The sequence below is a fragment of the Haemorhous mexicanus genome, chromosome 12 (assembly GCF_027477595.1).
Source record: "Haemorhous mexicanus isolate bHaeMex1 chromosome 12, bHaeMex1.pri, whole genome shotgun sequence".
Lineage (NCBI taxonomy): Eukaryota > Metazoa > Chordata > Aves > Passeriformes > Fringillidae > Haemorhous > Haemorhous mexicanus.
In genome coordinates this window covers 19977612-19987728 of record NC_082352.1, presented here as the reverse complement: position 1 = coordinate 19987728, position 10117 = coordinate 19977612, and the positions used below count along the sequence as shown (strand labels likewise).

General features: G+C 46.3%; 1 long non-coding RNA gene across 1 annotated transcript in view; it reads left to right on the top strand.

The window, feature by feature from the left end:
* Positions 1-256: 256 nt before the first annotated feature.
* The window catches only part of LOC132332823 (uncharacterized), a 29039-nt gene continuing 19178 nt past the window's right edge, over positions 257-10117 (top strand). Inside the window, exon 1 of the long non-coding RNA XR_009487992.1 lies at positions 257-441. This is a non-coding gene — a long non-coding RNA (uncharacterized LOC132332823). The remainder of the gene's footprint in view (positions 442-10117) is intronic.

Sequence of the window (10117 nt, the reverse complement as noted above, 5' to 3'; positions counted from 1 at the left end):
AAAGAAGAAAAAGCTTAATTATCTCCTGGCTGGGTGGAGTTTTTAAAGTTTCCCTTTATTGTGGGATGCTCGTGGGCTGCAGCAGCTTTTGCCTTTTCACTCCCGTGTCCCTCCCACACTCTCCTTTCTGGAGGTGAGCTACCCCAGGCAGATGCTCACTGTCAGGAAGAGTGACAACTCCGTGGCAGGAGCCCAAGGGCCCTGGGCTGAGCAGCAAGAGCCCCTGAGTTTGTTTATTTGGTTCTGGCATGTCACTGAGCACGGATCAGCCCCGTTGTGCTCCTCCCGGCCTTGGCTCGCGGGGTTTGGATGTGATGGCCCGAGCCAGGAGGTTTCAGGGAAGTTCCCTGTGTGCCTCCTGAGCTCAGAGGGATCCTCAGCTGCTTCTGCAGCCCTTGTGAAGCTGTGATGTTAACCTCCATGTCCTGGCCACGTCCCAAAGTAAGTAATTACAAACTGCCTATCTTATTTCAGCCTCCTTTGTCAGCTCCATGGAGTGTTCTTTGGCTCTGGTGATTTCTTCTCCATTTGTCCTCAACTCTTGCACAGCCCTGCTTTGTGCTGTTTGTGCTGAATTACCCTCCTTCCACTTGTGCTGCTTGTCCAGTTTGGGATGCAAACTTTGCCCCAGAAAAGAATGCAGGACAGATAAGTTTCTCAAAACTCTCCCTGTACATAATGCTCTTTGGACAGTGGGAACATGAATTCTGCACGAGGTCTGTGCCCACTGACAGGGGATGGATGGCAGCAGGAAGCTGGCTGCCTGCTCCATCCATCTCCAGCTGATGGATGGCTCTGCAGCACCATCCTTCAGGGTGTGCCAGAGCACACAGCTGCCCCAAACCAGGGGGGCAGTCAGCCCCCAGGCACCTCACCTGGGGTAAAACCTGTCCCCTCCCCAGTCTGTGATGCTCACAGAGCTCCTGGCACAAAGGGAGCAAGAGCACAGCTCAGACTGGCTGTGTTTTATATCCAGCTGCTGCTCAGCCACCATCCACAGAGGTACAATGTGGCAGTGGAGGTAAACTGTCTTCTGAGTCACCCAAAAATCGGGATAAATCCCCCTTCTTGCTCACAAAGGAACTTTCCACAGCCTTTTCTGCCCTGCAAGCTGAACTCTGCCTTCCCAGCCCAGCCCACCAATCTGCCTTATCACCCCCTGGTTCATGCAGTTCTCTCAACTCCAGATTTCCCCCTGGACTTAACATCCCTGACCCTTGGCCAGACAGTGCAGGAAACACATCATAAAAAAGTTTAGTGGGTCTAGGAACAAGCCCAGGGACATTTGTGCACCCTGAGAAAAACCACAGGCGCAGCTGCCTAAAGCCAAAAGACATTTACTCACCTTGGGATATTTATTATTCCTTTCTTCCAACCTGCTTTCCTCGCTGCCATCTGTCTCTGAGGACAGGAGGAGCACATTCCAGATTATCCCTGATGCTTAAAACGTGGGAAGGCAATGACAGAAATGGCAAACTGGGTGCTCAGAGGTCACGGGCTTTGCTGCACATCCCTGCAGACCACCCGACCCCTCTGCCTCCCTCTGACTCCCAGGTTGGGAGCTTTTCCACAGGATTTATTTCAAAATGAAGGAATGCTACTTCAGACACATATTTAATGGAAAAAACCCTGTGTTTTTATTTGAGAGGAGAAGGGCTTGAGGTGGGTGATGTGGGATTTGCAGCCCTGTTGAGACAATTTACAGCCAAGTACTTTGAAATCCTTGAGAGGTTTCTGTGACTGCAGATCTTGTGTTTTCTTCATTCACTTCTCTGCTCTTTTTTTTTTTTCTGATTGATGTGATCAGAAGCCCTGACACAGTGGTAGTGGGGCATGAGGTTTGTTTGCAGAAAAGGGTGAATTTCTATTTTGATGTTTTGTTTTTAAAAATTCATCCCGAGCAGTCACAGCCACGCAGTTGAACCCACCCACTGCAGGTGGGAAAATAGGTAAATACACAAGCACATAAAGGGTGGATAAAGAGTTTTCCAGCTAGGACAGGCAGCTGTAATCTTTTGGGGAATAAAACATTTCCTCTGGACCCCCTTGCCTTATTTTGGCCCTTTGAACTAGGACAGAGTGCCATTTGTGGGAGCTCCTACAGCCAGACCAGGCTGCATATTAACAACCCTGACCCTCCAACACTGGAGGGACAAATGTTTTAAGCTTGAGTTTTTTGCAAGTACACATTTTTGCCTTGTAAAGCACTGATAAAAGTAGTGAGTGCCCATGTTTTGCTGCAGAGGAAATAAGGAGTCTGAATCCTTCCTGTCCCCCACGCAGGCCCCCTGTCCCCCCCTATCCCCGTTTCCCTGCTGAGGCTCCAAAGGCATCCACGTGAAATCTTACACTGGACCTGCTTCCTCTTTCCAGCACCACGGCTTTTGCCACATCAATGCAGCTCCCACCCTAGGATCTGGAAATTCTGTATCCCTTTTCAGCGATGGCCCTTTGATTTTTCTTGGACCCGGCTGTGTTTTTAAGCCTTTCTAAGATAGCTGCCCAGGAGCAGGAAATTCTGTAGACCCCACTCTGTCTCAGGAAGAGGAGATGGAGCCAAGCTCCTATTAGCTCTTCCTTTTCATTTGTGCCTGTTTGGAAGAAAAAAAAATAAAAAAAAAAATCATCAGGCACAAAAGATCACCAGGCTCAGGCATTTTTATGGAATTTCTTTATTCCTTTTCCTTTTCTTCCAGCATTTAGCACAAAATGTTTCCACCCAAGGCCCATGCCCAGGTCGAGGGTATCTCTGTGGGAAAAGCAGAGCAGTTGTTGGTTCTTGAGGAGTTTTCAGCCTCAGTGCGTGAATCAAATGCCTGAATCAAATTATTATGTGCAGCTGTGAAAATTGTGATCCTGAAACCTGATTACGACCGCCCCCCTCCCTCCAAAGGTCAGTGACAATATACAAAAGGCTTTCCCTTCTCCAATGTAAATATTTCATGGAACAAAGATGACTTTCTCCCTGAGCCCTGTGTTTCTCAGGGAACGGGGCTGGACAGTGCCAGCAGAGTTCAGAGCTCACGGGAGGTCAGCACAGAGACGCGCTGTTCTCTTGGTGATTGGTCACTGCTTTTTGGAAAGGTTTATTCCCCTTGGCTGCCTGTCTCCCTCACCTCACAAACCATTCCAAGGCAACTGGTGCTAATCCCTAAAGGACTGTGTGATGTGTTGTCTTCTAACAAACACACATTTCATTTGACCAAGGCCCTCTCCACTTTCCATTATCCATTTTCCATGCAGTGAAAGCCACACAAGCCCCTACCCTCAGAGATTTTCCCTGGTGTGCAGACAGGCACTGCTTTCTCCCTAAGCAAGGTGTGGTGTAGCGACCTAGACAGAGAATAAAGAGATCTGCTCATTCTTTGACTGGTTAAAATGCTCTGCTCCAGCCAACAACCCAGCAAAGGGGATCCAATTTGAACCAGAAAGACCCTGGTCATGATCCTCAAGGTTCCTCACTTGAGATCCAACTTAGTTTGCATCTGCAGTCCTATTTCCCCTTTTTTCTGGAGTGGATGGATCTACTTGTTGGAGCAGAAGTGCTTCACACCAGTAAAGCATCCCAGACCCAGCTTTCAAACCACGCATTAACGGCAGTGGATGCAAATGTTTTCCGTCTGCAGAACATCTGCAGCAGCTGTGCTCTCCAGGCGGGCTCTGCTGACAAAATCTCAGCCTGGGCTCCTGCTCAGGCTGCTCCACTGGGAGTTTGGAGACCTGGGTTCAACCCTGTGCAAGGCACAGCCTCCCCAGAGCCTCGGGGAACGGCGGTCTGCGGGGACGGGGGTGGCGGATGGACGCACGGACAGCCTGGCAGGGTGGGGCCTGCTGGGCAGGACACACGGCCGTGCTGGCTCTTGTCCTTGCCCTCCTTTGTCCCAGCTGCTCCCTGGGAGTGGCAGAATCTGGTGGGACACAGCAGGAAGGTGAGAGGGGCACGGTCAGCGTGGTCCAGCTGGGGTGGACAGGATGAGGATCCTCCTCTGCTCTGGGAGAGCACGGAGCTGTGGAGCACTCAGGTAGTGAAGCAGAAGGATGGAGAGCAGGGAGGAGCAGCAGCACCTCCCCTGCCCTCAGGGCTTGCTTGTTACAGGATGAAAGCCCCAAAGCTGCCTGTGAACTTGGGCCTAGGGATTGGCAATTTGCTGGGCTCCCTGCCAAGCCACGAGGCCAGATGTTCCCCACGTCTTTGAAAACCACTGTCTCAGTCAGTAAACATCACATCAGCCCAAGCTCAAACCTGATTAAAGGAAACTTTGGATTTTCCACTTAATGAGGAAGGGGTGAAAGGTAGGAATGTACAAGGGATTGCTCTTAGCCAAAAATGAATCAAGCAAGTCAGTGTCTTTTATTCGAGTGACTACAACTACTGTGTAACTTCAGGCTTGGTGCAACCTCACGGTAACCTGGTCACTGCAGAGCCTAAAAAATCCTGGGTTTCAGTCAGAGGATCCTCCCAGAGTTCATCTGGTTCCTGAGGCTTATAAAAACCCACATTTCTTAAGGTAAGAAACCTGGGCTGGAAAATTGCACCAAAACGAGGTGTCAGTGGGAAATTCCTGATGCTGATGCTTCCTTGTGGTGTGACATTTGCACAAGGTCCAAACACATCCAAGGAAAGGTAACCAGGGCTTTCAGAGTGGCACAAAGATGAACTGCTGCTCTCTTTTGAAAACCTAAATAAACCTGCAGGTTCTTGGGGTTTTCTGCCCTCTGACTGCTCATTCTCTGCCTGCATCACAACAAGGCAGGCTGGACATCCTTTTGTGTCAGCATTGCACTGAGATGATGCTGCTGAGGCAGCAGGCTCCAAATTGTGGCTTTTTCATCTTTATTCACAAAGTCTTGTAGAGATGCTGTGTTCCCAAAACACTCCCAGCAGCAGTAAACCAGAGTGCTTGCAAATAACACAGATTTAAGCTCATCTGAGTCGCTTTCTGCAGTGATATTCCAAGTTTTAAGTTCCTAAAGGGAATTTTCTGGTGGTGTTTTGAAGTGTATTTACAAATATATCCCAGACTTGGCAGCCTCTGTTTCTGAGAGACCATACAGAGAACTTCCCAGCTTTTAACTGGGAGGACAGCAAGGGGAAGGGAAGTGGGTTGCTGATGTTAATACCACATGAACTCTCTGGGTGGATTTTGGTGCATGATAAGATGTAGGGCTTGGATGTGGATTTATGGTAACTGCTCCCAGAGCACGCTGGCCTTGCACAGCCCAGGCTGTGGAGCAGCTCCTGTGGTGGTGAGGTGGATTTGATTTGGGAAGTTCCAGCACAAATCTTTATTCACACAGCCCTAAGGAGGCTCTAAAGGGAATTCTGGAATCATCCAAGCAAAAAAAAAAAAAAAACCAAAAAAAACCCCAAACAAACAAAAAAAAACCCAAAAAAACCCAACTCAGAAGTGTCTCTGTTAAACCCAGATCTTGTCACTGATGCTTCTGTGCAAGGGGTACCACTGAGGAAAATGTGTGTGGTGTCCCACCTGTAGGCAGGTACTGGATTTATTTGGGAATAACTCCACTGGAAAAGGGAAGAACTGGGGAGGGGATTACAGATATTGAGGTTTTATTTCTGTATAGGGGTCGTTGTTGTATAGATTTGTGCTAGAAATGGATGCCCAGTGTTGAATGGGCAGCAGGGATGGTGTAGAAAGGGCTTGGGAGGGGCAGCCACACTCCTCTGGCCACTGGAGAAACCCCAGTGCCCAGCTGCAGGCTGTGTGCAGAAGAACAGCCAAGATCACGTCTGAACAGGGACTTAAAGCTTAAAAAAAATGTGAGGAATTTCCATTTTCAAAGCTGGAGAGGTGGCCAAGGATGTGAGTGTGTGTGCACAGCCTCTCAGACAGTGTTACTTCTTGTTGTTGCTGTTAATTTTTAAAATATTTCTTCCTTTGGAAAGAAGGTATTCTCCAATGAAAGAAACCCAGGGATGCAGATATTGGGTAAATTGCTGAGTGCAGAAGTGAGGAGTGAGGAACTTCACCAAATCCCAAGGAAGCTGTAGGGAATTCCGGGGGGAGAACCCCAGCCCCATGTCAGACAGCCCAGTGTGATATCCACCCCTATTAACTGCTTCAACAGGAGAGCACGGCTATAATTTATTTTACTGCACTCCATAAGAAAAAACATTCTGAGCCCCAAACAAAGTTTAAAGCAGATGAAATCAGATCAGCTACTTGGTGAGAGGCAAAAATGACCGTAGGAGCATTCAGAGACATTCAACAAACCATTAAATGCTTTTGTTCCTGGCAGCCTGGACTGGCCAAGCTGATGGTGGAGGAGTAATTTATTGAACTACTTTGTCCTCCACATGCACATGTGTGATGTAAACAGAGAGATAATAAACAGCAGCTGGGGATCCCCTTTTCAGGCAAAAGGGAACTTGTTTGAAATTTTTCTTGCTCCCAACTATAAAAATGTTTACTTTTTTTTCAGGCTGGGACAATGGCCTGGGTATCAGAGCAGCGTTAATCACCCTGAGTGACAGAGATGAGGGAAGGGTGGGAGCTCCAAGGCCTTTGGGATGGTTTAAAGCAATCCCTGGAAATCAGACAATGTCAGTGCAGTTTACTGCACGTTTTTATGTAAGTAGTCAACGCTGCTATTAACAGCTGGACTTCAAAGCTCAGATGGAGCAGGAGCCTCGAGGTCTGGGCAATGTTACTTTTTTTCCCCCCTCCCCATCCTTGTAGTCATTAACCAGAGTTGGTTTACATGAACATCAAGTGCTGATAAGGATGTCTGAGTATTGACACCGAAATTGCTCAGCAAAGAGAGCAATTTATAGGAAAGCCAAGTGTAAGGCATTAGTCATGCACTATTAGGGGACAGCAGGGCTTTGCAGGAGGGGCTTCTGAACTCCGTTGGACTTGAACTTAATGAATCAAATTCCAAAGGAGAGCTTTGCTTTGTCTTGGCCAAACACATTAAACCAACGTGGCTCTGTAGGTAATAACAGCATTTCAATTAGCCTCATTCTGCCTTCATTGGAAATACAATTATTCTGAACAATCAGAGCTTAATTGCAGGCTTATAACGAGTAAGGAAGGCTGAAGGTTGAAAAGGGGTTGTTCCCTAAAATTCCATCTGCTGATAAATGAGCAATTGCAAAAGATTGCTGCAATTGCAGCAAAATAATTGAAGTGCAACAGAAGTTAAAATACAGCAGAGTTTCATCGAAGTAAAAATGTAAAAATAGAAATTGTATGATAATAAAACTTTTGAATTTTTAATGGTGATGTTAAGGCAGAGAAGCCAATCCCAGGAACTGTGCCTGAGTGGCACTGCCTGATTTCCATGGGGTTGGCAATCCCATGGAAAATTTATTTTAAAATAACCTTCTACCGAGGAGAAAAAAAAAAAGACAGCACAGAATTAAAGTCACATTTAATATTGAGATTTAAACCAAGTCTGAGTACTTTTCACGGAACACATTATTAACTTGTAGATCTCATTGCCATGGGGTTTTATGGAGAGCAGAAGTAAAAATTAATTGAAAATGAAGAAACAACATCCATCAATGACTGTTAAAGTCCAGATACAGACTCCAGAGCAGGAAACCTCATACCTGCTGATTGCCAGGATTGAGAAAGTCCAGAAGAGAAAGATCATTTAATACATCCTGCCCATTGCCATTTTTGGGGCAGTATCTGCTGGTCCCTGGTAGAGCTGAGGTGACAGCACAGACAGGAATTTATTCTGACGTGGAAAACCAAGTTACAATTTTCTGTCTCTTGATGAGCATTGGGTTTGCCTCTTCCAGGCTGTGAAAAACAAGGGTGGAATTTGTGAGTGAAATAAATACAAGGGCTGCAGCCTGGACCAGTTTCTCTGGTGACATTTATTCATGGAAACAGCAAAATCAACAGCAAAATCATCAGCATCAAATGGATGCTTTAAAAAGAAAAAAAAAAAAACAATCTTTGTGAGTCCATTTCTGGATGTGGGAACACAGATGAATTTTGGGATGTGAGGGACTTCAGGCTGGGTACCACAGTGCTGGTGGGGGATGTCCACATGCCCAAGGTGCACCCACAGAGCCAGGCTTGGATTTTCAGTGTGACAGCACCTGTTAATTGTCCAGTCAGGTATTACCCATTAAACATTTACTGCCTATTTCCTGTTCATGTCTGGTGAGGCTCGCAGGAAATTTAGAACAAATTAAGCAGCAGCTGTAATCCCTCACACTCCCAGCAGCCCCGAGATGATAAAATATTAGAAATCAATGCCACGAGCAGCAGCCACTCCTGAGGCAGCAAAGTTCCCCCGTGTCCCCAGCCCAGGCAGCCCAGGAGGTGAAAGCACTCAGCTGGTATCTCTCCTCTTACGCTGCCTGCCTCTCCACCCACACTTTTGGTATGTTTGATGGGGCTCTTTCATCCCCCCCACTGTTCCCACACAATTTCACATGTGGTCTGAGCGGGGCACTTCCTGCCGTTAAAAAAAGCAAACCCAAGCCCCCTGCAGGAACAGCCTGCGTGCAGAACACCCAAGTTGACAGAGTGTGAGAGAGAAGGACTAATCCATACCAGATGAGCAACAGCAATAGCCCGACCGAGCCAGGCCAAACACAGAGCAGAAGACAGAACAATCCTTTTCTTCCCCCCCTCCCTGCTCCCTCTTCAAGTGGACACTTCAAAACACTAGGAAAATATTCCAAGGAGCATGGCCCTAACTTTAAACCGATATTGTTTGGGTTAAGTTGCCTACCATGCAATGTTCTTTCTTCACTTTCAAAATAAACCCAAGGAAGCATTAATGCAAATACTGGATAAACACACATTCATTCCTACATTTTAAAATCTGCCCCGGCGCTGGGGCTGGGCTTGCTGTTTAATTTGATGCGAGAACCAGATGTATCTCCAAATTGCAGATCTTCACAACCTTCTTACATGTAAACAGGAGGAAATGTGATCCATATCTGAGACAGAGACCTCCAGAAAGCAGCCCCTGGAAGCCGGGGGCTTGTCCTGCCTTTGGATGTGCTTATCACAGCTCCCATTTCATTCCAGCTCCCAACAATCAGATCGAAGAAAGGAAGTGCACCAGAGTCAGATTTTTGGACAAAGCTTAATAAAAGCCTTTGGATTTTAATTTTCTTTTCCCTACTTAATTAATTTGGACCTCTTAAACACTCCCTTTTTGACTTTAGAATAGGCATATTATCAGTTAACTCATATTTTCAGTCAAAGAACAATCTGATGTTTAAATCTCATTGTGATGTGATTTTCAAATAGTGTTAAACAGGCTTGGAATAAATACAAACACATTTAAATGAAAACACATAAAATCAATATATTGTGTTATGGCATTCTAACATCAAATTATTCTTTCAACTGTCCTTCTGAAGGACACTGCCCAAAGTCATCTTAGTTCATTGAAAATAAATATGGTTTTGTAAAACATTCTGGTTTTTAGGAATTCATTTTTAACCTAAATCTTCACACCTGGACTATTTTTATTTTTTTTTTTTTTAGCCCCAAAATGATATATTTTGGGTATAAGACTTCATGAAAAAAAAAAAAAATCACACAAATGCAGTGGAAAGTGATCATTGGAAATTTTAGGTTAAAAGGCTTTTTTTTTTTTTATTGGAATAAATCTCAAAAAACTTCCACCACCTTCCCATAATATGTTATCAATTAAATGCTCAGTTGGGCATTTGAAAATGCAATTATTCACCTGCAGCCTGAGGTGTGGCTCCCAAATGGTTCCCAAACCATTCCTCCCCACAGACACCGTGGACCAGCTGGGTCCCTCCTGGACGCCTTTGGGCACCCAGAGCTCCCCAGAGGAACATCTCAGGGTCTCACCTGGAGTGTTTTGGACCTCCCCAGGATATTTCCCTTTTGAAGCCTCCATGTAAAGCAAATTCAAGGCTCTCAATAATGACCCACAGTGGAGAGAGAGCTTTGAAGGATGCACCATCCCCTCAATTTGGTACCTTGAGCATTGAAGGGAAAACTTGACCCACTTCAAAGAGAACAAGCCCCTGATTTCTGCACTGGACTTGGGTCCAGCTCCAACCCGTGGCTGAGGGATTTACTGAGGGATTTATTCCCTCTCCATCCCTGGCAGGTCCTTTCTCCTGCAGGGCTGACTCGGGCTC